The sequence below is a fragment of the Erythrolamprus reginae genome, chromosome 2 (genome assembly GCF_031021105.1).
Source record: "Erythrolamprus reginae isolate rEryReg1 chromosome 2, rEryReg1.hap1, whole genome shotgun sequence".
Classification (NCBI taxonomy): Eukaryota; Metazoa; Chordata; class Lepidosauria; order Squamata; family Dipsadidae; genus Erythrolamprus; species Erythrolamprus reginae.
The window spans coordinates 323,784,666-323,788,971 of NC_091951.1; positions in this window are offsets into that span (position 1 = coordinate 323,784,666).

A 4,306-nucleotide genomic window follows, 5' to 3' on the forward strand; every position below is an offset into this window, starting at 1 on the left:
GCGGAAATTCGACCTTTGCGGGCGGTCTCGGAACGCATCTCCCGCAGAAATCAAGGAAACACTGTAAATGTAGATTCCTTTTTTCTTCTTCTCTTATTTTCTTTACTTTAGTTTGATTTAATGCATAATTTAAGGATTTCTATATGTGTTTTTATAAATTTTTAGATGTGTTTTTTATTTTTTACTTATTATGTTATAATTAATACTTTTACACACCTTATAGATGACGTTAAACAATGATAAGTTTTTTTTTTCTTTTTTTCCTTTTTAATGTAAAGATGACTTCTTTCTTGAGCGGAGCGACTGTAGCTCCACTGTGTGTTTTATGTTATGTGTGTCATGTCTGTTTATGCAAATTAATAAAAAATATTTTTTTAAAAAATAGAAACCCTAAACTCTTTACGTTGATAAAAACTAGAATTTTTAACTTTATTTTCCCAATAAACAATGGAGGTGTTCATGCATAAAGGGTGATAGGAGGAGGCAAACATCTGCCAAAGAAATTCTGCCAAATCTCATGTCTGGATTAAGCAAACATTGTGCTCAGAAGTTAAAGAAGAGGTCTTTTTATCAGACAAGGAACAGAAAACTGGCTGTTTTCATATTATAACAATGTATTTTTAAATTAGTTTTTAAAAATTTTTAACATTAGATTTGTATTTATATTGTATTGCTGTTATGTTGTGAGCCACGTCTTCAGAGAGGGACGGCATACAAATCTAATAAATTTATTATTATTATTATTATTATTATTATTATTATTATTATTATTATTAATAGGGTTTTTTGCAGCCAAATTGTATTTAATATAAATAGAAATCTATTTGGGCTTGAAGGATCACTTCAAACAACAGCCAATGCCTTAATGGTTGACCATCAGCAACCCAGTCAACAAATAAAAATCCAGACACAAGCAGGCACTACATAAATACTACACACAGAATAGGCCAAAGCGCACATTCTGATCAGAGGTGGGTTTCAGCAGGTTCTGACCAGTTCTGGAGAACCGGTAGCAGAAATTCTGAGTAGTTCGGAGAACTGGTAAATACCACCTCTGACTGGCCCCGCCCACATCCATTCTCTGCCTCCCGAGTCCCAGCCGATTGACCGGAAATGGAGATTTTGCTGTATCCTTCCCCTGGAATGGGGTTGAGAATTGAGATTTTACACTATTCTTCCTCTGGAAGGATTGGGAATGGAGATTTCACAGTATCATTTCTCTGCCATGCCCACCAAGCCACATTAAGCCACACCCACGAAGCCATGCTCACAGAACCGGTAGTAAAAACATTTTAATTGTCTTCTGCCACACAAATCCCAGAGACCGATTAGGTCCCACAGAGTTGGCCTTCTCCAGGTCCCGTCGACTAAACAATGTCATCTGGCAGGCCCCAGGAGAAGAGCCTTCTCTGTGGCGACCCTGGCCCTCTGGAAACAACTCCCCCTGGAGATCAGAACTGTTGGCAGTAAAACCGGCCTCTGATAATGTGAGGATTCTCCCACATCAACCCCCACAGTCCTTGGAGCAGGAGCTGGCCCAGAGCCAACCACAACACCAGCCATGCTCTGAGTTTCTTGAATGCATCTGGTTTCGACACTTGGTATCCAGAGCAAACTTCAACAACCCCACAGTGATGATGACACCTTGCAATGGCAATCACATAAAGAGCATGATTATGTCTGTTGCAAGCACTTTGTGTACATATGGTAGGGTGGAATTTCTTGGCCTAGACCTATTACCTTATTGCTGCTTTTTATGAGGACAGAAGATGACTATGAGCTTAGGTTTAGAAAAGTTCACTCCAATTCAGTCAGTATAATTTTTATAACATTTCCACATGTCATTCAGTGCACATCCTCAGGCCTGGTTCTATCATATGGCACGAAATTGCTTCTGTTGAAAATAATAATTGCTAGCATGGAGCCCAATTGAATTTTTGGGAAGGAAAAAACAGAGTTGAATCAATTGTTTTCATGAATGGGCTCAATTATTATTGTGCCCAGGGGTGCCTTCTAACTTATCTCACTGCCAGTTCACTTCCTCATGAGCTGCATGACCTTGTAGCAAAAAATCCCCCCCAAAAAGCTGAAAACAAAATGCCAATGCATGAGCGGTGCCAGAAACTGGACCTCTCTGCATGCACAGAAGAAAAAACAACTGGAAAAAATCCCACCCCCCAAAAAAAAATTAGGAAAAAAAAAAGACGGCACTGGACCAGATTACTTACCCTCTTTTGCCTCATACATCCCAGCGGTTGGTCAGGCCCCACAGAGTCGGCCTTCTCCAGGTCCCATCAGCCAGGCAATGTCGTCTGGCAGGGCCTAGGGGAAGAGCCTTCTCTGTGGCAGCCCTATGGAATGAGCTCCCCTCAGAGATCCGCAATGCCCCCACTCTCCCTGTCTTCTGTAAAGTTTTAAAAACCCATCTCTGCCAGCAGGTTTGGGGCCACTGAAATTTAAATATCTTGCCCCAGCCAATGAATGACTGTATAATGTATGATGTGTGAATGTGTTTGTTTACCTTTTAACTATAAGGATTTTTAGATTATAATTTTACTTAGATTTCTAATATGTTTATGTTACTTTTGTTGTAAGCCGCCCTGAGTTTCAGGAGAAGAACGAAATAAAAATCAAATGAATGAATGAATGAATGAATGAATGAATGAATGAATGAATGAATGAATGAATGAAGTACAGAAACCGCTTTAATTGCACTGATGGATGATCTCTGGCAGGCCCAGGATAGAGGTCACTCCTCTATCCTGGTGCTACTTGATCTCTCAAACAATGTCGGTTGGCGGGACCTCGGGGAAGAGCCTTCTCTGTGGCGGCTTCAACCAACTGCCTCCAGAGATCTGGATTATCTCCACCCTACCAGTCTTCCAGAAAGCTGTTAAGACCTGGCTTTTCCAGCAGGCCTGTAATTAGGCTAATTGCAAGTATGTATGTTTTTTATATTACTGTTATTACTGAACTTTACTATTAAATTTTAACTGTTTATTGTTGTATTTATTCCGATTGTTAGCTGCTTTGTACCAGGGAAGAGTTTGTTTGCATATAAATACAATAAATTGATGGATGGATGGAGATAGATAGATGGATGGATGGATGGATGGATGGATGGATGGATGGATAGATAGATAGATAGATAGATAGATAGATAGATAGATAGATAGATAGATAGATAGATAGATAGATAGGGTTGGCAGCAGCATTTGCTCTGCAATTTTACATTCTTCTTAGTGGTACCTCCTCCAAATCTAGGACAGACAGCATTTGGAAAAGTGCCTTGAGAACAAGGGTCTAATTGGAAGTTATGGTCTACTTAACAGTAGGTTTCTGCGGTTAGTTCTGATCTCTACCAGCTGTGTTTGGTTTAGATTGCTCTCCTTCCATCATATGGAAGAACACCATTAACACTAAAATTTCAGGGCTGTAAAAAATCTAGACCTCCATTAAATGGCCAAGAGTTAATTTTTAAAAATCTCTTTAATGCCATCTGATGGTCATCTGGATTTGTGCATCCCTGATGCATATGTGTAGGATGCTGTAGTATGTTTTTAAATGTTCGACTTTTAAATGTTTAGCTTTTAAAAAATATTTTAAATTAATTATTCAGTTAATTGGATTTAGAAGTGTTTTATATATTGTGTTTTTATTGAAATGTTGGAAGCTGCCCCGAGTCCATGGAGAGGGGCAGGATATAAATCCAATTAATAAATATGGGCAGACGGGGTAGAATCTTTCAGTAGGAATGTGGTCTTTTGGGGGTGGGCTATAAGTACATGCTGAAGAACCCAGAGACAAGGCTTATGCATATCTCAAATGAGTTAAAGAATGCAGAGTAATTTATTAACTACTTTTCATATTCTACTGTTCTCCCCCCTCCTCGGTTTTGAAAAGTAAAGATTTACAACCGGGAACAAAGGCTCACGTTCACTCAAGTGAAGACCCAGAGGGAGAGGCTCAGAAGTATGCCTTTAACTCTGTGAACCTGAGCATGGCCTGGTCTCCCACACCCGCCAGAGCTTTCACGCTGGAAATTCTATGGCATAAAAACTGCAGCCCACAGGACTTTGCCAGACAAACAATCTGCCGGGCATAAGATCTTGGCTAGGAGCCACTTACTATCATTAAGATCCGAGGGTTTTTTAAAGTTCATGGAGGAGGGGGAAACTTCATTTTTTATTATTATCATTATTATTTCTTCCAAGGCTAGCCTCCACACCCACATCTTCAATGGAATGTGTTAATAATTTGCTCTGTGGAGATGAAAGACTCTTTGAAAGTAGCCAGCATAAACACA